Here is a 27,509-nt window from a genome sequence, read left to right as displayed (position 1 = left end):
GTCCCATCCTCCACCTGCTTCCCCGGGCAGCTCTCAGAAAGGAAGCTGACGTGGACCTCAGGGTTAAAGATTGATGAATAAATACAGACAGCATTGCTGTGAGCGAGAATGCGTGTCAAATGCCGTTCCTAGCTGTGGGACGGAAGGTTGGGGTTAGGGGAGGGAGGTTCGGGGTGAGGGGAGCAGAGCGCCCTCCTCGGGCAAATCACGGCCCCGCGGCCCTCGGACAGGCCCAGAGGCGCCCCCTCCTCCCCTCAAATGTCTCTGAGCTTCACCTGTAGCCCAGGGCCATGGCCTCAACCACTCCATCCACTAACCATTAAGTTAGTGTCTGGCTCTCTCAGGCCTATTGGGCGATGCCCTTCGAATACTAACGCCCCGCTTCAGCTGCTGTGTCAAAACAGCAATCACGGACCCCTCGCTTGCTCCTTTTAATTGCAGAGAAACGTCATATTCTTCCCGATCGTTGTCGGCTTCTTTGGCCTTAACTCCCTCGGAAGACCTTTTGCTAAAAACATGCCAGGAAATATATCTCCCTGAACAGCTTTGTTCTTTTGTGGCTACTGAAGGACCTCTTAGCAAAGAAAATAAACTGGATGACTAAGTGCAAAACATTCATTAAAGTATTCTCCAAACATGGTTTATATGAAAAAAAAAATGATTTGGCTACAGAGAATGATTGGTATGTCAAGAATTTCATTTCGGGCAACAATTTTGTTATTAGAACAAGCCTCAGTTGTCTGCATGTCGGTTTTGTTCAGAGATGCAATGCAAGATAAATAAGAAAGAGAACTTTGGATGCCATTATCTACCACGCGGTACTTCCATTGTAAGTACAGATAATAACAGCTCTAATATTTTTTTCATTTCCTTGGGTACCAAATCTCCCTCTCACTGCTTATGACGCCCGTCACATCGCAGCTGGTTGCTGTGGCCACAGCTGCTCCAGCTGCTGAGGAGACCTGAACAAATAATCAAGTAGTTTGTGTCTTGGGAGGAGGAAACACACCCTCATCCTTAAACTCATTGTCTGGCATGTCTTATAAGAAGCGACTGAAGTGTTTCTTATAGCTCAGGAGACCTCAAGAATGAAAGGCACCTAAAACAGAGGCATCTTACACCAATTCCCTGAATGGGTGATTACTTAAAAAATATCAAAAGAGAGGGCAGGGGTGTTATGGGAAAGCTAAGTGCCAGCAATGCTGTACTAGCCGGAGGGCCTGGTTGGATTTCCTCTAACACTCCTGTAGCCCCACAGGATAAATAAATGTCACTTCTGCATTCAGATTACTATCTTACAGGGAATTTCTTCTTCTCATTACATAATGGTCAAGCATCATTTTAAAATACGCCCAGCATTTTAAATAGAATTTCCACGATGAGGGAGATTAAATGTGGCCACTTGATACAGTAAACTGCACCCCAGTTCAAAGGTGAAAAGGCCAGAATGTTGGTTATAACTTTTCTGGGGTTTCTCAGGTGCGTCAACTATAAAGCAGGTTTAGCAACGGCCCCCGCCCCAGGGGTGGTGAGGAGGGGACATAGGGAAATTGCACTTTGAAACACATGGAGCACTTTATGTGAGTGGTTCTCAAACTTTAGCATGCAGCAGAATTTGCTAAGACAGACTGCCGGCTGCACTCCCTGAATTTCTGACTCACTGTGCCCAGGACTGGGCTGGAGAACCTTCATTGCTGAGCTCCCCGGGGTGCTGGGGCTGCAGGTCTGGGAAATACACCTAGAGACTCACCGGTAAGTTAATCGCTTTGAGAGGGCAGCCAGGGTCTCACTCTCACCCCACTCCCCACCCACCTCTGCTTCAAACAGAGCAGCTGGGCTTGCATTAGTTTCAATCTTCACTAACTTGGGGGTTAAGAGGTAATATTTCATTTGAAAGAAGGCATAAAATTGTTGGTTTATAAAAGTAGTTATCAAAATGGTAAAGCGCTGAACTGTACACTTTCTGTGTCTTAGAGAGTGAAATGGAGTTTATAACTTATGAGGACTTTGACCAGGTGGAAAATCTAAACTAAATATTATGAGTTCAAACTCTGGACATTTCAAGGGCTGTATTATGCATCTTTGTTGTCCCAGATACTTAGAAAACGTAGAATTGTCCTATATGGGACTGTAGAGGCACTTACAGATTTAAACCTGAAAGAATCCATAAAGACAACAAGCTTCTAGTCTGGTCAAATCATCAATATTGTAATATAAATCCAAGTGTCAATTTTGTATTTATTTTATCCTTTCTGGGGTCTTATTATGGGATATAAAGATAATAAAATGAATTTATTTAAGGCAACTGAAAGACATTATATAAATCAAATTTACCATCAATTCTTAATACTCATAGTTTATGGAGGAAAAAATGAACATTAAACAATGAAATGCCTTCCTCCAAAATCCACCAGAGACTAAAATATGTGAATAATACTTATTTATACTGGGAAATGTAAATGGTGGGATTTTCTTAGCAGATATTTAGTTACCAGTTTTAATTTGCTTGGATTAATTTGAGAAGTTAAAAGTGAAGTAGGACAGCACCTAGATTATAGTTTCTAGTAGTATTTCCTGTGGAAAGAAGCCAGCCTTTTTGCAGAATAGCTATTCCCATGTTTGGGGCTAGAAATGCCCAAGCCGCACCGGGCACATCGTGTTTAACCTGGGAGAAAGGAAGTTCCCGAATGACTCGTAGAGTCGTGACATGTGACACAAACGCCACCCTGAAGGGCCCCCCACTGAGCATACTCGGGGCAGTGTGATCACCCAACGGATGAATACACATCGTACATAAAATTTTTGTATTTACAATAGTAAAAAGAAAGAAAAAACCTCTTTGGCCAACAATACTGGCTACCAGGGTACCAACTCATGACTTTGGGATTGAAAAGCAAAGGGAAAATGACCAAGTATTTATCTTGTAACTCCTGAAGGACCTGTAATTCAAAGTAGCCATTAGAAAGTGAGGAAAAATCATTCTTTACAGAAAATGTTCAGCTTTAAAAACATGTAGAAAGAATGAAAGAAATAGAAAATCACCCAAAATTAAATAATAAATCTAAAAAACAGTTATTGAATGGATTCTAAAGCCAGTCAGTGGAATGCAGATGAAAAACTGCAGTGGAGGCATCAGACAGACCCCCCGGCGCCCACCTATTAACTTCATTATTCCTTAAAAATGGAACAATAAGACCCCGTGTGCTTTAAGCGACACGCAAAAGGCAGTTGAGAGCGCCCGTGTACGAGGCATTTTCGCCGAGCAGTTTGTGTCGATCTGATCACACCTCTGTATCTACCAGCTTACAAGGAATACAGGGAAAGTTAATGACATTAAATGAAACAACCAACTAAATGTGGAAATTGAAACATTTTAACGGACAAGAGAACTATTCTCTCCAACCTACCTACAGCATGAACGGGCTGGGATCAGGAGTTAGAGTTAAAAAAGGAGACATGACCCTTAATAATGAGGAGATCTGAACTAGATTCTATTTGACGAAACAATTATAGTCTGTAATCATATGTTTCTGCAACAATCGGGGGTATTTTAATATAGACTAAATGTTGGATAATATTGAGGGAATATTATTGTGTTAGGTGTGAAAATGGCATAGGGATTATATATGTGTATATGTTTATGATGTATATATTTGTGTGTATATATATTTTGTCTCATTAAGAAAAAAGGTATATACAAACTGAAATTTTTCCTGGTAATGCCATGATATCTGAGATTTGCTTTTAAAATATTAGTGGGAAGAGGAATAGTTGAAACAAGATTGGCAAAATGTTCATAATTGTTAAAGCTGTGTATGGGTATATAAAAATTTATTATGTTAGCATCTCTACCTACATGTATATATGTATAATATATTAAGTGTTATAAATGCTTAATGTACCATAAGAATATATTCTTATATAATATACATATGTGTATATATATATAATAATACTATTTCATACTTAATTAAATAAAAGAGATTTTTTTCCAGAAATACACATATTGAACCCAAACACTCTTTCGGTCTAAATCCAAATCCTCTTTTCTCTACCCTGTTTCACTCACTGATCCCCTTTGAATAGATTTTCAACACAAAAATTATATTATTACCATGGTTTCCTTGGTAATAATAAAATCAACCTAGTAAACAATGCATTTGTATTACATACTGAAACATATTTTCTTGCATGGTAATTAAGGATTCATTATTATTTCTAGTCAAAACAGAAAGAAGAAAGCTTTGGGCTCTCAGACCCCACACCATCTGCATTCCTAAATGACAAAAGAAATCAAATTGGCGCATTTACAACAGAGACAAATTCCTTTAGAAATGTGTCTTATTTTAGCAAGCAGCTATGTTATTAAATATAACATTCAAAAATATATGGAGCTTTGCAGAAACATTTCATTCTAATACAATTTATGATGGCATAAATAATTGCAGAGTTAATATAAATGCTTAGTCAATTATGTTTTATTCCTTGTTAGTACAAATGGATTCCTCTCTTTAAGAAAAAAGATATGATATCCATTGATCTGAAGAAAAATGGATGTAATGGTACTAATACTGGGATAGAATTTGGGATACCTGGGTTCTAGTCCAGCCCATAACTAATAAATACATGGCCTGAGCAAACCTCACAATTTCCCAGGTCTCATTTATTTGTCTGTGATATGAGGACTACATGATCTCTGTGGCCTCTCCAGATCTCATATGCTAGAATATTGATAAGCATAGAACAGAATCTTATTTTTCCAGATGCTCAGATGTGCATTTTCGAGTTCTCTGTATGTGTTACTGGTGTGTGTGTGTGTGTGTGTGTGTGTGTGTGTGTAAGGTGGGCACACACGTAAGGTGTGTTCTCGTGTACAGTATATCATACCTCTTATCTCAGAAAGCAGAATATAACAAGTTTAGGTAGGAATTTCTTTGACAGGCACATACTTCCCTTAGATAAATGAATCCATTAAAGAATAAAATTTTCACAGATATTGTGCAACCTACATCAAGAAATACAAGAAATATGTCAGCTCTATTTTACTGTTGATACTAGGTATGGCTTCATTTTCTAATTTTGTCTGGTTAATAGGCTAGTAAATCGAAGGATCAATAAAATCAAGACCAATCATCTGAGGAAAACTAAGTCTCCAAAACCTTGTTAGCGGAAGTCTTACATTTACAGCTGAACTTTTTTTCTGCGAAGAACGATTAGAAGTCCAAAATAAGTACTATGGGCATGTAGCTATATCAATAAAAATATTCTAGGTTTATTAGGTTATCAAAAACAAGTCCAAAGGTCCAAATGCAATTGCTTTGACCAATGGAAGATAGTATTTTTCTCAGTGCAAAAATTTCACTAATTTTTTAAGTTTTTAATTAAATGAAACATTCTCCTTGAAAAATATGAAATGGTATAGAAATATGCAAAGCCAAGTGAGAACCTCCGTTTTACCAACTATTCCCGTCCCTCCCCTTTACACATGTAGCCACTGTCAGAGACCCATTTGCTTCCTCCCAGGCCTCTGTGTGTGTGCAGATTCATCTTTGCACATCAGTGTATCCTAACATTCAAATCAATTCTGCATGCCTTCTATGTAATATGACTCGCCCATCCTTCTAGGCTGGTACATTTTGGTTGATCTCATCATTTTTAATAGATACAAAATATTCCACAGTATGGATATGATAAGATGCATTTAACCATTTGGACATTGGTGGGGGTTTGATATTTATTTTCTCCCTTAGCATAGCACATACAGCAATGGTGTAGAAATCACTTAGCATATGTTTTTGCACATGGGTGAATATTTATTGTGGGATTATTTCCATGTGATGTATATTTTTCATACATACTGCAAATTCTGTTCCAAAATAACTGAATTAATTTTCACTTTAGTAAGAGTGGCTGCATCTGTTTCTGCATTCTCAACAAAATGAGATTTTCAAATTAAAAAAAAATTTCTATCAGTCTTACAGATTGGTAAAAACCTAGAAAATGATCTCACTTTTATTCTTTTGTACTATTACAGTTCAGCATCTTTCTACATGCTTTTTATCCTTCCTACTCCCTTTTGAACAATTGATTATAGCCCTTCTCCGTGGTCAGTCTGCTTTTTTATCACAGCCTCAGCTCTGAATGAACATCCTTTTCAGTTAAACGCAGGGCCCGTATTTTCTAGTCTGCTGCTGACTTCGGGCCCTGCATGCAGTGCCTTATTGCACTGGAGATTTTAATTTGTGTGATATCTGATCTGTCAGTCAGTTCACCCCTTTGTGGCGTCTAGGTTATATGTTTTACTCAGAGGCGTTTGTGGTTTTAAGATAATTGTTTCAATCTGTTACATTTTCTTGCACTTTCTTTAGCTTTTTCTTTGATGGGCTCTACATCTGTTTCCTTAGTTCATCTGGAATCATGTTCTGGGGGAGGAGCCAGGTGGTGATTTAATCTGTGTTTTACCTTCCAGATGACAACCTCGTTTCACACTATCATTTATTAAATCACTTATTTTTCCCTTACCCTTCTTACAGGCATAATTTAAAATGCTACCTATATTATGCACTAAATTTTATGGTTATAAATACCTCTTTCTGAGCATTATTACACTTACAGTTCTATACTGGTCTTTGTGCCAATACAATTTTTTTAATTATTGTAGATTTTAAGGGTATTTAAATATATGGAAATACAGATCACCAGGGAGTGTTTTGTTTATTTTATCAAAATACTAGAATTATTTTGCCATTTTTCCTTCCAAACTCACTTGAATATTAGTCAGATTTTGTAAAAGCCCTCCTTGGACCCCGACAGAATGGCACTGAATCGTAAAACTGACATTAAATAGTAGTGAGCCTCTTCAGGGAGGATAGACTGGTTTGTAGGTGCCACTCAGAAAAGGTTTTGAAGTTTTCATCATGAAGGAACATTTCTTAGGATCACTCCTATGTGTTCTATTGGTTTTCCTGAAGTAGTAAATGAGGGTATTTTCTTTTATTCCTGTATAAATTCTGACATCTGTTTAAGCAGACGAGTTCTACTTACTTTACAAGGCTGTCTTTGTTTGGCTACCTTAGTAGATTATCTTTAGAGCTGAAGCCTTAAATTTTTGCTTTGACTTTATAAGTAGACAATAAAAACAACTTCAGACAGTCGCAGACGTGTCTTTTCAGGTTGCCCTGCGCCCTCGCGCTCCCGTGAAGTGCCGACCGGACCGGCGGCCTTGCTCGTCCTGACCGCCCGCGGGAGGACATTCCTGCGTCCGCACCCCCACGGGCCGCTTAGCGGGGTTTGTGGCTCCCCCTTTCAGCAGCGTGAGGATTTCGCTTGTGTTCCCACGTGGGGACGAGCCCTGGGCGCTGAAACCTTTGCCCCCAGAACAACCATGTGTCCAGGGCCTGGCGCTGCGTGGGAGCACCTGATGGGGGGCAGACCCCGGGACCAGGGGGCGCTGGTCCCCCAGGAGCGACCTCCTGGGAATGCACGCGGCCGCTGTCCCCTGCCCTACATGGTCCCCCGGGCTTGGGCCCCTCATGCCCCAGGACCTGCAACCCCCATGGAGCAGCCGTTCCCCACCCCCTTTGGCGGGTGACGGGCTGCCCCCAGTGCCTGGGCCCCAGGCTCTCGCTCCCGGCGAGTCCCCCGTGCACCCATCCCCTGGGAGCATTCCCAAGACTCCTCGTCACCCAGCGGATCCCTGGTGCAGGGACAGCCTGGCAGGCAGGCCGGGTCCTCACCCTGCTGACATTCACACCCCAGTGGGGCTGCAAGTCGGCGCAGGGGGTCTCCCAGTAAGACGACCAACAAATGAACGAGACTGAGCAACCTTGTAGAGGAAATGCAGGCAGTGCCTTGCAAGAGATGGGGCGGCGGGAGACCCCTGTGAGAAGGCAGCTTGGGAGCTGGGCCCCGAATGGCAGGGAGGAGACGCCAGGCCCCGGCGGGAGGGGACGCCACCCGGAGGCATTCCCACCAGCGGAGGCCGGGGGAGGGATGTGGTCCCAGGTCCCAGGGGTGACAGTCCTGCAAAGCCTCCCGAACACGGCCCGCCTTGCCTAGAGCTCGGCCACTGCCTTCCACCGGGACCTGCAGCTCGGCACAGACTCAGCCGGCCTTGGGTTTGGGGGTGGATGCGAGTCCCGATCAGATGAGCCCCGTGTCCTTGGGGCGCCTTCCACCACCGCCGCATTCCTTAGGAAGCTCCTTCCGCTCAGCCGTTTATCTCTAGGCCCCAGGCGCTGCGAAATCCTCCATCCTTAACAGAAGAACACGTTCTCGTGTTTTGCTTTTGGCCCCCGTTGGCATTGCAGTACTTGGGACACAATGAGCATTAAAGAAAATCTCATATAATCCATTATTTTATTTTACCACCTACTGAGATGAATGGCAAGTAATACTGGAAAGATGTTGTGGAGGAAGAGTGGGTAGTGCTAGAACACTGAGCCAAATGTGAAGATTATGAGCTAAATAGGGGTTCTGTAAAGATTCTAGTATTACGAAATCTGTATTTCTTGGTGAAGCATAACTGGATTGCAGTAACTATGAGAGGGTGACCAAGAATAACTGAAAAGACCACATTTGGGAAAGAATTTGCTCATTTGGACACAGTAAACATTTCATAAGGCATTGCTAAATTTACAAAGTACATCTTGGGACTGCTTGCAGGAAAATTCTTGGGATGTTTAGTGGAAAAATTTTAAAGGTAATAAAACATCTAAAACCATGTCTGAAAAAGAAATGCGATGCAGAAAAATGAAATAATTACCTGGAAAAGAGACAATAACCCTACCCCTTTTCCAAGGAAGGGGGATTTCTGTAGGCCAGGTCCTGTTGACTGGCTTCAGCTAAAATTTCTCAGTGTGCTAATATACTTTGTTTATGTACACTAAAAGGTTGACTTTTAACAGTTATTTGAATAAATAATAAGGGATGTTCTTTAGCCAAAAATCACTCATTAAAAGTATGCCCTCTCCAAAAGATTTTAAGAATTGTCACACTCTTCTCCATCCATTTGTGTTTTCTCTAATAGTAACAGCTGTTGTCAATACTCTGAAATTATGCTTATTTTGAAATCAAATAATGACAGACACTTTACTTCAAACAAAACACATGGAACAAAGTGTACACATTGCATAGACATGTCTTTAAAAAACAAGTCTACTTAAATATCTTAGGCTTCCAGAAAGAACTTTGGATTATATCAGAGAACTGGATATTATTCTCAAATTAGCAATGGATAACATTGTATGATCTTGAGAATATACTATCACTTATCTTTCCTTCAGTGCACAAGAAAATGCAATATGCTTTACATGTAGTTTCAATTTCATTTTGCAACATAACTGAGGTCATTAATACATGACTGAAATCGCTATTGCAACTTAGTAAGGCACATAATGATAACAGCTAATGAAGGCTGAATGCTTACAATAAGCTAGGCACGGTGATCAAGAGTTTTGCACCTATTACTTCATAAACACACATAATATATAGGTATTTTGTTATCTCTAAGACGCACAAACGAGGGTGCTAAGGCTTAATGTTATTAATTTGCCCAAGGTCATGGAGCTACTAAATAGCTGAGCCAGAATTGCAGTCCAGCATGTTTGATTAAAGACCACTAAAGACCATTACTGCTGAAGTAATGTGATTATACTCGACTTCCACTGGCTCTGTACTCTTTTATCTAGTTCTCTCATGTAAAACAATGCACAGATTTGCAGGAGGGTTTATGTGATTTGAGGGTTGACGAAGTAGCCATGAAACAGAAGCTTCCCTGTGTGCAGCTAACTGATCTCTTCAGAAATGGAGTGCGGTGCCCTCTCATCACCTAAGCTTGCTGGCCGACAACAGGACCAGATGGCGTGGGCCACACATTAGCTCATAAACACCCTGGCCAAGAACAGGGGAGAGAACATGAGGAGAAGCAACACGGTCCTGGCTTGAGAACCAACTCTATTCATTTTTCTTCTCTTCTAGTAATTTTCCTGCTACATGAAAATATTATGCATGATACTTGCTGACAGATTTGGCACATTTTGGTCATAATCATCTTCATAAAGGAATGTGTATGTGTGTTTAGATTAACTGAGGTTTGATGAGAATTTATTTGATGGACCAAGGGCTTGTAATGTGGCCTGGCTTCTTGGTGCACAGACTGTTTATGAAGCGCACAGAGCATCGTAAAAGACTAAGAAGAAGGAATGTAAATCCTCCTTCTCTGGAAATACTGAAAATCCATGAATATCATTCCTCGCTAAAGCTTAGACATACTCATCCTTTACACCAACATCCACTTGAATAATGTATATGCCAACACCCAAAATACAAGAAGCAAAACTAAAGGGACCTCTTTGGAAATGCCCGGTTTAAAGTCTTGTTTCACTTTTTCATTTTTATGTAAGGGCACAGAATTCTACCTTCAAAAGCAACAATGAACGAAAACAAGGGTCCATCCCAACAGAGGGCCATCACGTGGCATCCATTCCTCTAACCCCAGTCGCTCGAGTTTCTTGCAGAAAACCAAATATGCATGAAAGGAAGTCAGTAAGTCATTCTTATTTCGAGAGGAACAACTGGCAGTTCTTTCATTTTCATATTTTATCCCCCTTTTCTTTTTGCTCAGAGCAAATGTTATTATCCAGTTGATCAGAACCCATTTAATTGCACTGAATTGTTATTTAACAGTCCTTGAGGGCTTTTATGTCTTCTCTGTGAAAAAAGGATCAAAACAAATAGTCAAATTTCAATGGAGATTCTAAAATCTGCACTCCTTTTGCAAAGAGACCTGGGAAAGGAGCAAGGAGACAGCAATGCCGAAGTGCCCTGGGAGGTTTGGTTGGCAGAATACCACCCACATCTGCAGGAATTAGAGGACGTGGTGGAATAATAGCGAGAGTGTGAATGAGACATTTTAACTTCCTTTTCACTGGTCTAGCATAAAACTTTCCATTACAGGAACTATATCGCAATTCAATGCTACATTGTTAAGGTTTCCTGTTATTACTTGATTTAAGTTTCCAAAATGTGCAAGAATATTTTGAGCACATTACAAGTGTGTTTTCATAGGGTATGCTTTTTCATTTGAAAACCACTGACAGACGAATCTGAGAAAATTGAAGCAAGCCCCACGCCACAGTTTCTTGGACTGAAACAGTATGGGGATGAGTAAAATTCAGAGTTGTAATTATTGGGTTAATTGTTAATTTAGGGATCAAAATTCAAATCCAAAATATTATCTTGACTTCACCAATGGAATGGTGAATACTTAACCTTTGTCTAATTTCACAAGGAAACTTCTAATCATCTCTTAATAAATAAACATGAATTTAATTTAAAGTAAAGCAGAATAACTAGAAATGGAAAAATCTTTCCAGGCTTGTATGATTACAAAGAATAAAAAAGAACCAAACCAGAGAGCAGCACATGAGAAACACTTTCAAGAGCACCTACAGAAAATTAGTACTAATATTAATTTATCAGAGTATTACTAGTGTTACCTAATAAAGTTATAATGCTGAGTAAGTGATTATGCTAAAAAAAAAACTTTAAGAATCTCATAAACTTGGCATGTGTTTTTCAATACTATTACTGCATTTTAAACAAAAAATAATAATTTGAAATATCTCTTGTAATCATGACTAGGTTGATTATCCCCAAATTATTCTCTAAATTTGGTGCAATTCGGTTCGAATTCTCACTACATTATGTTGTCTCTCTGTGTACATTCCATGCATTCTGGAATGACAAGTAGCCACTGTTATTCACCGTAGAGAACAGTTTCACGGTTCTAAAAATCTCCCACGCTGCACTTATTCGTTACTCCTTGCCTCCCCCCGAGCCCCTCCCGGCCGGTGATCTTTTTTACCCTCTCCACAGTTCTGCTTTTCCAGAATGTCGTAGAGTTGGAATAATATAGTACGTGGCTTTTTCAGACTAGCTTCTTTCAATTAGCAATATACATTTAAGATTCCTCTGTCTTTTGTGACTTGATAGCTCATTTATTTTTATCACTGAATAATAGTTCATTGGATTTATTTATCCATCCACTTACTGAAGGACATCTTGTTTCCTTCTTCATCTTGAGGAGAGCTGCATAGCCATTTGTATGCAGATTTTTCCGTAGACAAACGTTTTCAAATCATTTGGGTAAATACCAAGGAACATGATTGCAAAATCGTATGGCAGTAAGAATATGCTGGTTTAGTAAGAAACTGCTGAAGGGCCTTTCAGAGCGGCTGGGCCACTGAGCGTTCCCACCAGCAATGAGTTGGAGTCTCTGCTGCTGTACAACCTTTTCAGCATTTGGTCTTGTCAGATTTGGGTTTTTTTTGGGGGGAGAGGTGGGGGTGTGGGTTAGCCATACTAATAAGTATGTAGTAGTATCATATTATTGTTTTATTTTATAATTCCCCAATACCATTTGATGTTGGTCATCTTGTCATATGCTTATTTCCCACATGTAGAACTTCTCCTGTGATATGTCTGTTCAGATCTTTCGCCCACATTTGTAGCATCACTTCCAATATTTGTGCACCTCTTCTGCTTTCCGCAGTTTGATATTGAGATCCTTAGGCGTGGTTTCTTACGTGTCCTCAGCTTGAGGTTAGTTGAGCTTGAATTTGTACAAGAAAATTACATTTTCCAACTTTAGGAATTTTGGAGGCAGTGTATTATTTCAAATGTTTTCTCCCTCATTCTCTCTCTTTCTTGTTTAATTGAGGAACTCTGGTTCCATACACTGAACATTTCTGAGTACCCCACGGAACTCCGGATGTCTTTAACTTTGTCTTCTCTGCACTGGCTAATTCTATTCATGTCCTCAAGTTTCATCAGCTCTTTTGTCATCTCCAAACTGCTGTTGAGATCCTTCAGATATTTATTGCAGATAAGGCATTTTCAGTCCTGGAATTTCCAATTGTTTCTTATTTAAAATTTCTATTGCTGTTCTGAGATTTCCCCTCTCTCTCTCATTAGAGGTAAATTTTCTTTCATACCTATCAGCATAGATACAACAGTTGCTTTAATAATCCTATTAAATGAAATCAATTAATTAAAATCCTAATGAGATACTCAGCCTCCTCCGTCATCATCTGTGTCGGGATCCGTCTCCATTGATGCTCTTTTCCCTTGAATATGGACAACTAGCAGTTTCTTTCTATAAGCAGGGCAAGGCTGATCTTATCCTGAGTCGGGTGAATTACACACTGTAGACACTCCAGATTTTGTTACGTTCCTCCAAAGAGGAACTTTTTGCAGGGAGTTTTCTTGTCTTAAGTCAAATTCCAACTGCAAATAGTCTTGGGTGTAGTGAGTGGCTATTGAAATTTCACCTCAGTTCTCTGAGCCTGACTGGCTGCTGGGAAACCTTCTAGCACTTGTGCAGTGTAGGCGTCACACAGACTTGCGCTGAGAATCACACAAAGCGCTGTGCTCTTCCCGCGTTATCTTTCTCCTTTCCATGATGTCTGTCCTCATTTTTCAGTTTCCATTGTTGTACCACATTCTAGCCTCTGGTTTTTCAAGCCTGGGATAATGAGGGTTTTTTTTAATGTCTATTTTAGCCACCTAGAACAGCACATACCAGGGCCTATCTTAGTCTAAAAGGCATAATAAAAGCTCAGAGAGTACAGTGTCCTTCCAGATGGTGACCCCAACAGTAATCTCCATTTTCAGTCTCTCTCCAGTGCCCCCAAATAGTTTTTAGTTTTTGTCCAGAGTTTATGGTCATTATCTGCAGGTTGCTTGGCCCAATAGGAGCTATTCTGTCATCGCAAAAAACTGGAAACACTGAAGCAATGCTTTTAGTAGCAAAAAAATAAAAAGGAAAAAAATTTGCAAATAACCCAAATGTCCATCAGCAGAGGCATGGCTGCATAAACAGTGCTGTAAATCAGGAAAGGAGTGACACTGACACCGCAGAGGACCAGCTGCCCTGGAGCCACAGTGTGGGTGACCATCAGCACACTAGGTGTAGGGCCTACACTGCTGCAAAAAGACTATTTGGTGATCATGATGCCCGAGCACCACGAAGGGTCACCACAGCTCACTTGCGCTGCCATCAGGTCGGGGCGGATCCGCAGCTTTTCTGCAGGGATGAGATGGCGGTGCTTCATCTCTAAGGCCGGAGCGTCTCTGCCACGACGACTCATCTCTGCTGTCAGGGCATGAAAGCCCCACAGAAGCCAATGAACAGGATGCCTGTCCCCAGAAATGGGCAGAGGGGTGGGTCTGGTCCATGAGCCACCATAGCTACTGTTCCCTGGCCTAGACGGCTCTCAGAAGCACCTGCCTTTCTGCAGGAGCTCATGGTTCAGGCTGCTCGGCCCTTGGTCACCACACCGTGTGGACAGAGGGCTCCTCGAAGAGGAAGGCAGCTATGGAGGCGGGTGTGCACCCACAGGTCACTGACGCAGCCCTGAGGTCACACACACGACTCCCGCCTGGAGCCTGTCAGTCAGGATTCATCCTATGACCCTAACCAACAACGAGAAATCTGGGAACGAGACAAGAACACCTGTGGCCACCAATAATGTCTAACTTAAGATGATACTAAGTAAAAAAAAAAAAAGCAAGTCTCAGAAGATAATGCATAACATAAAGAGCATATTAGAGAGTGAAACCAGTAAAGCTTAACTATATAATAGGTATTTAAAATATGTGATGACAATACGAGGCAGGGGACATAAATGTGATGGACTCAAAATTAAACACAATGCTTGTCTTTTGGGAGACATAGGGAAAGAATACATAAGTACATTTAAACTTTTGGTATTATTTCAACTCTTGGACTGCACCATGTGCTCAAGAATGTTGATTATTATGAAAGAAAAAAATCCTTTATGAAAATAACCCATTTGGAGATTATATGTGTAACAGTTAATTTTATATAACTGGATCATGACATTTTGATTGGATCATGAGATACCCAGATATCTGTTTAAATCTTTTATTCTTGGATGGGTCAGCAAAGATGTTTCTGGGAAGGATTAGCATTTCTGGGGGTAGACTGAGTAAAGCAGATTGTCCTCCCAATGTGGGAAGACATCATTCCATCGACTGAGGTCCTGAGTAGACCAAAAACGCTGAGGCAGGTGGAACTGGTTCTCTGGAATCTCAGTCTTTTCTTTCCCTGGTGTTCTGGTGCCCAAGCCTCCAGATTTGGGCTGGGATCTGTCTCATCAGCTCCTAGGCCGCCCTGGTGTTCCCCCTGGGTCTCCAGCTTGTGTATGGCAATCTTGGGGTCTCAGTGCCCAGGCCTCATGATAAACCTCTTTCCAGATGAACATGTCCTATTGTCTCTGTTTTCTAAAGAACATTGGCAAATACACTGTTACTTCTTCCAAAACGAAACCTTCAGAGCAAGTTCCATCTCGGTGCTGCCTGTCTGCACTGCACCTGTCCTGACTGCGACTGAGGGAGTTTCTAAGTAATTCTATTTATTGAACAGCCATTGCCCCCATATTCCGAAAAGTCCAAAGGAAAATGACCATGTCTATCTTGCTCTTAGTATCTCCCCAATTCCCAACATAATTTCTTTATCAGCATTTAGTAAATATTCTTTGAATGATTAAACTTGAAAGCACAGGAAAAAAATGATGAAAGGAAAATTACCCAAATCCCTCATTCATCAAAACAACTCCAGGCTATTTCATTTCAGATTTTTGCTATGAATTTTTGTATCCTTACATAGTCACAATGTGTGTGCATTTCTGTACACATTTCTGGTAGTATTTCAGGATAATTTTGCAAGGTTTTAGCGATTATTGAAGAGATAATATTCAGCTTTGATTTGATTGAGAACAACATTCAACTATGATCTGAAACGGGCTACAACAGTCTGCATTTGGATTTTTGGTCTTGTTATTTTTGGATTTTTGGGTTTTGTTGTTGTTAATAGGTACTGCAAGTAGTGTATCAAAGAAAACTGTTGAGATAGACCTTTTTGGACAGAGCCACAATAAGTGAAAAAAGACCTTCATGCTTCTGGAGGGGTGGTACCAAGAGGCACAGCAGGGTAGCAATGCCCTGATGGGTAAACTCCGGGCACAGAGGCAGGGAAGAGCCATTTCCAGAATGTTTACACAAGAACGAGTTATGAGGACAGCCCCAAGCCACGTGCCCTGCACCTGCTATTGCCCTGAGTAGAAACCCCCCAAATCCAGGTGGTGGGGACTCAGCAACCGGTGCTTCCAGGAATATCTCCACGGACTCCAGGCCTCTTAACTTTAGCCCAGACCTGCTCATGTCCAGAAAAAAATAACCAAATCCATTTTCCTTAAAAGCTACATGGAAGAAAAAATACAAATCTGAACAGTGTAGAAGAGTGCTAATAAAATGCTCTTTTTAAAGATAACAGAATATGTATACAAATTTGGGATGTTCATAATTATTAACTGCTATTTTTTAAACTCATGGAGAAAAGAAATAAAGATTTTAAACTTTGGAAATTATTAAAGGAAAAAATATACATTTTGAAATACACATTATATTTGTATTTTTAATGATAGGAATGAGAGTAGTTACTTCATTTTAATATAGAGGAAATACATGAGAACAAAAACTAAATTTGCTTTTATGGGGGCACAGAAAAAACAAACAAACGTGGTTTTGTGCAAAGACCAGACCCAATTTAACGCTGTACCATTGTAGCTGCAGCAGGAAATAATGTCCACAGCTCTTATTGGTGGTTTTAACCAATATCTGTTATCCTCAAAAGGCCAAGAAGAAATGGTTTAGGCTAGTGGTAAGGGGAGCATAGAATTCTTCCTTCAGATGAAAATTTTACTCTAAAGACTGATATTTTAAATGGTTAAAAACACTGCTCTTCTTGTGAAAGCTGGTGTGCCAGACCCCGTCTGTGGTTTTCCTGACCCCTCTTTGCACGTTCACCTGCGGAGAGGCCTCCAGGGCCAGTGGGAATGAAGCCCCAGGGGAAGGCACAAGCAAAGGGCGATGGAAATGGGGCAGGGTAGGGGGCACACTGGTACCACCAAACTACAGAACGTCCCATGGCAATGATGCTCACCCCTGCTCTTTCCAAGGGTGTTTATGAAGAATACATTTTTATAAAAACACATTTTCTCATATTTTGTTTTAAATCATATATTCAACAGTGACTCTTTAATGCAATATACCAAACTCTGGCCACATACCTTTTGCACATTAGTGCCAAAACTGCAGGGCAGATATTTCCATTTCTAAATAAAGATTCATAAACCAGGGCTCAAAAAGTTAAATCTCTTTGTCTAAGTTTAAAAAGCCAGTCACTGGCAGATCTATGTGGCAAAAGTTGTCTCTCTGATATAAAACATGTCATATTTTCTTTATAATATTTTGCCTTCTGATGAGATTTTCCCTGTAGAAGAATTTTAGAATCACATCTTGTTACCTTTAATCACCAATAAACAAGACTATCTAGCACAGATACAGTGAAAGGCAGGCTTTTCTTTTAATCATTTGAGTAATGCGATAAACAGACGTTCATAGTGCCTGAGTTGCTAAGTAAAAAATATATACGTAATTAACTGATGAGGCGTGAGTTTTTTCTAGTTCAGAATCACTGGTGGAAGCCCCGGAGCCCAACTACAGCCCCGGCAGCAGCGATGGAGGCAGCGGACGCACCACAGCTGGAGAGAGCGGGTACATGGGCAGCAAGGCCTGCTCGGGCTGCAGTTTTATCGACCCATCAATACACTGAGTCGGTTTTTTAAAAAAATATTTCTTGTGTGTTATCACCATCGAGAAGAAAATTTGAAATCATATGAATTCATTCATTCTGTGATGGAACTAGTTCAACAAAAAAATTCCCATTGCTGTGAATTCTTGCTTATGTGTAGCGTTCAAACAGGATTTCTTCGTAGTGAGATGAAAAATAATATTGGGATTAGGCATGCTGATTAAAGGCTTGCTGATCTTGCAGTAATTTCTCCCTGTGGACGACATCTGAATTCTTAGCAGAGCACAGAGACTAGGATAAGAGACAAGAAACCAGGGGCACAACTGAGGAAGGAGCTTGTTCTGATACCAAAAGCATGTGCTAGATATAAATTTTATTCTGACTTCCTCCCAAAAGGACCTACAGGCATTTACAAGAGCACTTGTGCACCAGGACATGGAAAAATCCAGACATTTCACAGCCCAGGAATACGACTGTCTGTGTGCTAATATGAATCCCTAGATCCAGCACACTTTGGCCCGTCGGTCCAAGTGGTGGCTCACTGGAATCAGGTAATGCACACAGACTTGACTTAAATGTGTCCAGGTGGCCCACTGGCTCTTTGAACAAACACATAGGTGTTACTCTGCTGCCAAATTAAGATGAGAGTAAGAATCCCCAGCAGCTAAGAGAATGTCCGTAGTAGCTCTCTGTCCTTGGCGGATTAGGCTGAGAGAGCCGGTGAAAGGCCCTGATTCTCACCCTGGCATTAGTCAGGGTTCCCCAGAGAAACAGAACCAGTGGGATACAGAAAGAGATAAACAGAAGAGGAGATTTACTATAGGAATTGGCTTATGTGGTTATGGAGGTTGAGAAGCCCCACCGTCTGCTTGCTGCCTACAAGCTGAGAATCAGGGGAGCTGGTGGTGCCGCTCATTCTGCGTCCCAAGAACCAGGAGCTCTGATGCCCGAGGGCAATAAAAGGCTGACGGCCCAGCTCGGGCAGAGGGAGGAAATGCCCCTTCCTCCACCCTGGCTTCTCTTCACAACTTCCACGGATTGACGGCGCCCACCCCACTGGCGAGGGCAGATCTGTACCGGTCCACCCGACCAAATGCCAGTCTCCTCCAGAAGCGCCCGCACAGACACACTCGGGGACAGGGCTTTACCAGCTGCCTGGGCACCCTCGGCCCAGTCAAGCTGACGCATAAAATCAGCCCTCGCCCCCTCGATAGCAGTACCACCTGCCTGGGCGGGTCCCGGAGATCAGTACCGCCGACACGCACGAAAGACACAGGCGCGCTGAGCCCGGCCCACGTGATCCGACACGCCCGTCGTCCCGCGCAGGGGACAGGTGCGGCTCGGAGAACGCGTGGGTCCGCGAAACTCCTAGCGAGGGATCGCGGTGCCGGTGTGATCGCTCTTCCTCATTCTAGTCACTTGGTGGCTTCCTGAGCACGTCGACAAGACTCCCAGCAAATTATATGCCAGCACTGATTTCAAATATGTCTTTTTTTTCCCTCCATCCCAAAAGCCAGGAAAAACCAGGATGTGTTTGCAGTAATTTAAGAGGGGGAGTATTACATCTTCAGTAACCTGCCTCGGCGACTCTGTACCTCCCAAGACCTTTTCGTCTCCTTCCCAAGGCGCTGAGCCGCTCTCTACCTGGAAGACGGCAGGGCCGGAGCACCGTGAACAGAACACAGCAGGTCTGCCAGACGACTTGGGGCGTTGCTGTTGCCGGAGGGTGAGAGTGATTATTATTATGATATAGGGGCTGGATGCCCAGTGAAGTTCCGGGGAATTCAGAGGTCTGGAAATCTCAGGACATGCCTTCAAATGCACCCTTTATTGCAGAGAACAACGTGTGTCCCAGGGTCCATCCTTTCATATTTTATTGTAAAAAAATCATGTTTTGGGTGTGTTGATCAGATTCATTTACTAAGTAGCTCAAAATTTCATCAGCATTGAGAGAAAAATAGAGAAAAGATAATTTGACCGATTTTGGCTGTACAGCTGTAACTCTCCCTGGAACCTTAGGACCGTGGGAACCTGATGCTGCCCCCGAGGGATCTGGCATTTGTGGGGAGCTGAAACACAGAGTCCTGGGTTCTGGGGTAAGGCCAGGCCCTCATGACAAATAACTGTTTTCCTTTACAGAAATAATTCTTGGCTTGCTGCTGGGCCCCGGTAGAGACTGAGTGCCTGATCACAGAACTGGCTGGCAGGGTAACCTGAGCTGCCCGTCAGGAGCTGGTGTTACCAGGTGCTATAAACCAGAACAAACACATGGGCTCCTCAGAAGTAAATCACGAGATACAAACGTGAACAGGCTCTGAAAGCGCAGGTGTGTTATTTTAACAAGCAGCTCCTGCTTCCAGTGTGCCTACTCTGCCACACATCCACCCCTCTGTCCACCCACAGCTGCAGCCAGGGGTGTGCACGGCAAGCAATAGGGGAATGATCCCTGGGACACCCCTCACAGGGTGCCCGGAGAGGGGATGGACGGGCTGCAGCGTTTCAGCCTTACTCACCATCGGGTTACATGGCACCTAATTCTCTCTGCAGAGAGAAGGGTGGTTAAGACGAAGATATGGAGCCGCAGAAGTGGGTGGTGAAAGACTCTATGGACAGAGAGCAACTTGGAAAACGTGATATGTCGGGTTGTTTTCCAGGGTGTTTTAGAAAGAAGCATGTGGGTGGAACCCTTGGACTGGAGCCGAGGGCGGGAGCACCGTGCACCGTGAGGGTGCTCCCCGCAGGCCTCCAGTGAGCAGCGACTGCCGGCCTCATCCTCCGGCCCGGTGCTGCCTGGCCAAGAGATGCCCTGACTCCGAGGGCCGCGTCTAGAGCCTGCACAGCAGCAAACACCTCCCCTCTCTGGGCCACTTGCTCCAGCCCCTGAGGGGTGTCCAGTCCCCAGCCCAAGGGAGAGGCCAAAGAGGACTCACTTTTCCCCGGGGACCCAGTGGCCACCTGACTGGACTGGAGCATTAGACTGCTTTCATCAGCAGGGGAATAACTTATCCTGACTGGGCCAAACATTTCCTAAGGATGTGCCTTCCATCCTGACATGCTCCTCCCAGCAGCCACGTCTCTGAGCTTCCTGGACGCCTGATTCACAGCACTGTTTCTGACCAAAGAACCAACTGCACACAGACAACAATAAAAACACTCACAGAATTTACTGCCTTACCATGTACCTATTACCCCAAATCACCAGACCTTACAGAGAGTTGAAATGTTTGAATGAAAATAAAATAGAACATAATGTCTAATAAAAAGAGGGTGCTGTCCAGGGGGAAGCAGCCTGGGGCACAGGATGCGTCACCCTCTCCCTCTCCCACTGGGTGTCTCCCGTCTGCATCTCTGGGTCCCGCCAGGAGCTCCGAGAGCATCTGGGCAGCACACAGACACGGTCCTGTGCTCACGGCCTGTGGTGCCTGCCCACAGCTTTATTCTTCAGGGTCAGAAACAGAGTGACACGATCTTAATGTGTATTTCTGCCCTACCTTCCTGGTTCACTCTTTCTAGACAGAGTAGGTCGGTGGTGGTTAGCATCGCCCATTTAGTTCCTAGTTTACAGAATGTGAAAAAGCCAAAACTCAAGAAAGAATAATGACACCGCGACTATCTGAACTTGAGGTACGTGTATTAATTGTTAAACTGTTTGCTAACTGCCTTTGGAGACAAAGGAAAGGAGACTTTAGCTTGTCTAGGTAACAGGTGCATCGTCCAAGGAGCATACATCGTTATTACAGGAAGTTAGGCTTGGAAGAGGCATTTTGAATCGGGACAGGGGGAGGACTGACTCTAATAAGCATTTCTCTTTTATCTCCCAACAAGGTCTGAACATCCCTCTCTTGTCCGGGGTATTTTCTATGTTAGATTATTGCCTCCCTAAAATAAAACCCAGACACCTACTTTCCTAAGATCCCCAGCCAGGAAGCATAGGCCTTCTTCACGCGAGAGAGTTCTGTTGGTCAAGTGGAGGCAGAAGGAGCTGCCCTGTGGGACCCAGTCCAGCAAGCGCATCGCCAACGGACAGACACCGGGTCCAGAAGCCTGGGGGGTAGACTGGTGGCCTTACCCAGTGTCAGCATTTTAAGCTGTGCTGCCTGGACTGCAGGGATAAGAGCTGCCAGCAGCACAATCTGACAGACAAATGCATTGCTCTCGAATGTGAGCCAGGGTCTCTGGCTATCCCAGGGATGCTGTGGGCTCCCAACACCCTTTTTAAGAAGTGTGCCTTTCACACCGATAAACCGCAACAGAGTTTTGTTCAATGTTTTACATTACATACATTCATTTGAGTAGGATATTTGCATTAGAGAAATCTTAGATACTTCAAGTTTCTTACTTCGTTAAAATAACACACATACGCATGCACACATGCATACAGATAGCCAACAAAAATTCACCCGCAAATGTTTTGAAGTATAGCAAACTAGACTATGCTGAAAAATACCATTTAAAACCTCTTAACTGAGAAGCTAAAGTTGAACAGATTTCATAAGCCCAGGGGCTGTCTGATACACCATAAAAGCCTCCCGTAATCAGACCTCAGCATATGAAGACAGTTCAGTGCCAGGTTAACAGAAGCAGAAACTGTAACCTCAAGCACTTTGTGGTAAGCACCATCATGGTTTGAAGGCAGGGAAACCATCTTGTATACACTGACATTTAAATTGTCTACTTTGGGGATATACATACACCTGAAAACAGAGAAATTTAAATTACACTGAATTAACCACAGTTATCCAAAAGAATAACTTTTTAATAAACATATGTTCCAAGGCCGATATAGTCAATTAGAATTGTATCTAAAGGGACTCTCATTTGTATTCCCTCCAAGTTCACTAATGGAAGTCCTCAATTTCTCCTATGGAATTGTGTTTTTGCTTGAATAAAATGTAAGTTCATGGTATTTTCAGCTCAGGGAGACTGGGGATGGAGAACTTTCTATTAATATTTAAGATAGGAAAATTGGTGATTTAAATCTGTATTTCATATACCAAACAAATTTATACTTCCTTCTATTCATACCTAAGCATCATTTCAAAGTTATTTGATTCCCCATCAGAAAGTCACTGAGCCAACGCCCCAGAGAACTGTAGTCAAGTGGTAGAGAAATGTCACTCACTACAGGTGCATTCTATTCCCTGAACATCCTGTAGTAGGGCGAATCCTTTTTTGAGAAGATGAAGACATGATATTAGAGAAAGAACTATATAGCCTGAGAATAAAAAACAAACATGAATCCTCTGCTTTAAAAAGAATATTAAACATTTTCAGATTAGAGAAGTAATATGTTGATGTAAAAACCTCAGACATAGAGATAATGTTTAACAAGACAAACATTTTAATTACACCATTTTTAGTGCATTGGTAATTCTGTCATTAAGTGGACTTCTGGTTACCCATAAATATAAATATACATGCACATATATTTTGGACATATATGTGTATGTATATGCATGTATATATTTGGAAGAGGTTATATATACGGTATGCACATATGTATATAAACATTTTTACATTACAATGTGAATCTGTCCTTGACCTATGTCTACTTTTCAGTTTGTTATATAGATACACTATAATTTACTGAACTGCTGTTATTGGACATTTATCTTATTACTGCCCTGTATTATGACAAATAATGCTAGGTTAAAGATCCTATTACATTATGTGTATTTTTATTACAAGGATAAGGGTCAAAGTGTACAGAAAGAAAATGGATAATATTGTTTTTGAAACTGGGTACTGTATTTCCTACCAGAAAGTTTCTAGCAGGTTATATTCCAATAGCAGGGCATTATAGATACATTTTCAGTAGGCCATGCCAAAAAATACGTATTCTAATTTGTTTTCTAATTTAACTGCTGAGGAGTGTACACTGTGTTTTAATTTGTATGATTGGAAACTAGTTATTTTTTAGTGTCAAAATTTATCTGTTTTTATTTCCTTTGTTATGAGTTGCCTTTCACAATTTCTATCTGGTTTTTGTCTTTTTCTTATTAATTTGTAAAAACAGCTCTTTATATATAAAAGATATTCATATTTATCATATATGATACACACATTTTCTAGATTTTTAGTTTCTTTATAATTATGTTTAATCGCATCCTGAAGAAAGAATTTTAAAGTTTTAACTAGTTTTGTCCATCAATTTTTGTTGATTTATTTTCTTGACTGGTAGGCTGAGAAAATTAGATCAGAAATTAATCCCACTTACCCATACTTTCTTACAGTTTCACCTTTGCACTCAAATATTTTACCCATTTGAATGATATTTTGGTTTAAGACCTCAGGTGATTTTTGAAAATAATGAAATAATTTTCCAGTTCCATTTATTGATGAATCTTTCTGTCTAAATGTTAGATTCATAATACAAATACAGAGTATTTGAAGACTTTCTAGCCTGTTTCACTAGTTTGTCTATGTATTCAGAAATAACATATCATTTTAATTATTATTTCTCTATAGTAACACATTAATGCCTAAAGGAAACATGTAACTCTTTATTAATTTTTTTCTCAGAACTGCGGCTTTGGTCTTCTTACCCATGTATTTTCCCACATGACCTGTAAAAGTTGCCTGTCCTAGTTTTCAAAAACTTTATAGAATCATCCCTTATTTTGAATTCTGTTGAAGTGTTTCTGCACATAGTTCTCTTTAAGATGTTTTAGAAAATTTTTATAATTTTTAGTTTGTAGAATTATGCACTTTTTAAATTAGTATGTACCATGTATATATGAAATATGCATGTATAGTTTCCATGTATGTGCTTTATGTGTACATATATATTTGGATAACACATAAGAATATATGTTGTCTGTATTTACAAGGAATGTATATGAAGCAATATATATGTATATACATGTGCATCTATCTTATTCTTGCATTAAAAATTTTTAGCATCTATGCATGTAAAATTTTATCAACTTACTTTTTCCATTTGGGGAGTGGTAATTAATTTTTCTCTACCATATTGAGATTTTGCATTAGAATTATTTCTAAAATGTGCAGCTAGATTTAATTTGCACATAAGACTTGTCAATTTTTCTAAGAGATTGATCTATAGTTTAATTTTTGTTTGTTTCAAGCTCTGGGATCTGCTTTATGTTAACTTTGTAAAATATTTTGTATCTCTTCCTGTAGTTTTCATACTTTAGATGAATTTACATTTTATAAGGAATATTTTCACCTCAAAAATTTTAAAGAACTTACTATAAAAATCTTGACCCTATATCCTTTTAGAAAAAATCTATTTTCTGTAGTTGCTGAATTAATTTTTGCAGTAAATTTTCTTAATCTTTATTTAAAAGAAACGTTATTTTTTAGTCTTGTACAGGTATTTTGAGATACATTTAATTTTGGCCTTATATGAATATACTGAGACACATTTGGTTGTGTGTATGTTTTAGTTTTATTCTATTTATAATGCACTCTATTTGCCTTCTCCTATTCTCAATTATTTAATTATCTGAATACAGAATATAAAACAGAACAAAAATTCAACTGCTTTACCACTAGTGTCACTCAAAAAGCATTATTTTTACCTCCTTCCTCAATATCCCATCAAAATATTCCTGATTACATCTTACAGAATATTGTATTTACAACCTGCTGCAACTGTGCTGATTTTTTTGCTTCGTTTTTTTAAGACAACTTGTTTGAAAAAGACAAATCTGCCTCTTAAGTATATTGCATCACAAAATGCTGTTTCCTCTTTCAGAACTGTTTCAAATCCCTTACAAGGGAAATTTCACTCTTCAGTATAGCATTATCCCACTTTTAAAGCAATCAGGGTATACAGATTTTTCACTTGGAAGTTTTCGGTATTTTTCATGTAAATTGATGCAGGGGACAAGCCCACAGAGAAAAAACATTTTTGCTGACAGACACCTAAATAAGAAGAAAGGCAAGAACGAAACAAGAATAATCCATTCTTGATTAGAACCAAAATGTGAGAACAAAACACTGGTTTAAGGAAACAAAAACATGTAGAAAGTGGCTTCCATGAGTTACCTGTCGAAGGAGAGCAACGCTGCTCCGGACGTCGAGCCGCCAGTGGGCCGAACCCGCGCCCTCCCTCCGGCGAGCGCAGAGCAGGCAACCTACGGCCAGAAAACGGGCATAAGAAGGTGTTGCACTTGCCGTGTCAGTTCTTGCCAGTCTCTGCCACTGTGTTTCTTCTTGGCAATAAAATGGTAACATTGTTGCAGAAATGGTTCACTCTGCTTTCCATGGAAATTTCCTACTAATCCACAATCATGACAAGAATTATTATTTTATATTATAAAATTTTATTGGATCTAATTTTGAAAAGATTGGATACCTCTCATATTACGAACTCTTGCTATCCTATTATGTACCTTGACACTGAAATTTTGCTTCCTTCATATGCAATATTCATACTTTCAGATGTGTCCTGGGACCTGTTTCTCACTGGTTCTTGAATGAGATCTGTGCTAAGGGGTCAGTGCCTGCTCGCTTCTCAAATGTTTGAATACCTCCATGTGACTAACATACTATCTATATGATCTTTTTATAATAATTCTAGATTTCAGATTATGTATGTCTTGTGTATTATTTTAAAGTAGAGATGGAGGCTGGGCAGAATAAATCAGTGAATAGAGCGGGCCTCCCTCGTCCATGGGGCGTGTGTTCCGAGACCCTTAGTGGATGCCTGAGGCCACAGACAGTACTAAGCCCCTGCATACACTATGCTTTCTTCCCATACGTACACACCTATGGTGAAGTTTAACTTATAAATTGTGCAAGGCAAGAGATTACCAATAACAGCAATAAAATAGAACAATTATAACAATATACTGTAATAAAGGATGTGAATGTGGTCCCTCTTTCTCTCAAACTATCTCTCTGCGCTGTGTCCCCCCTTCCTGTGTGAATATGAGACGACAAAATGCCCGATGATGAGATGAAGGGAGGCGTTTGATGAAGCTGCTTTCGGCCTCCGACGATACGTTAGGCGGATCATCTGTCCTGGGAGCGCAGGAGCCTCCGGGCACCTGGGACCCCGGACAGGGGACCTGTGCGCAGGAGGGACCCGGCCGCTATGCTCCCGCTTCAGAGCGCCTTTAATTTACTGACATTCCACCTGTGTTTGCCAGTGTTTTGAGTGTCAAATGTAACGTATCTTAAAAGACTTCCACTTGGTTGTCTTTTTGCATTTAAGAAATGGAAGAAACTGGAAAAGAGAAAAAAATTGAAAACAGAAATTTCATTATTTACCCTCCAAGTTAAATCAATGCAAACCTTCTCTCTTGTGAGTTTGGATACATAATATGTAGCATATTTGTATCATTTGTTTTCAACCCAAGAGGCTTTTGAGAGTGGAAAGGAATAGTTTAACAATTACCCTAGGAAACCAGGACTATCCCAGCCAACGTGGGAAATATGGTTACTGTTGTAATATGCTTTTCTTTTCAAACTTGAATTTAGTTCCCTTTTTACCAAGTATTAAAAAAATAATGAAAAGTTCCTAGAAAAAGTTACATGATATTTTCTTTCCTTACTTTTTCAGTTTTTGTGAGTTTGCAACAAAGATTCTTAGCATTTGGTTGTTGTTTAAGGACCATTTCTTGGAATGTTTTAAATGCATAAAATACATACACTTATACATAAGACTTGTTATTTTGAGGTACAGGCATTAAAATATTAGAAAATGAATCTGTGGTGTAGTAATGTGCTGCTCTATTAATGCACAATATTGCACTTTCTAGCAGGTTGTCTAATTACTATAACTTTGAAGTAGTTTGAATTTTATGTTATAGAAAAATATTTATAGTTTGAATTGGCAACAAAATCATAGATCTGCTAATAT

General features: G+C 40.8%; 1 protein-coding gene and 1 long non-coding RNA gene across 2 annotated transcripts in view; one reads left to right on the top strand and one right to left on the bottom strand.

Moving 5' to 3' along the window:
* LOC140846712 (uncharacterized) overlaps positions 1-27,509 on the bottom strand; it is a 272,464-nt gene that overhangs the window by 157,017 nt on the left and 87,938 nt on the right. The gene's annotated exons all lie outside the window — the stretch shown is intronic.
* Positions 736-24,502, top strand: LOC108394587 (uncharacterized). The gene is made up of 4 exons (XR_001852467.3): positions 736-829; positions 19,191-19,365; positions 19,817-20,003; positions 20,332-24,502. It is a non-coding gene; the product is annotated as an uncharacterized lncRNA (long non-coding RNA).

The sequence above is a fragment of the Manis javanica genome, chromosome 16 (assembly GCF_040802235.1).
Source record: "Manis javanica isolate MJ-LG chromosome 16, MJ_LKY, whole genome shotgun sequence".
Lineage (NCBI taxonomy): Eukaryota > Metazoa > Chordata > Mammalia > Pholidota > Manidae > Manis > Manis javanica.
This window is presented reverse-complemented; position numbering and strand designations above follow the sequence as displayed.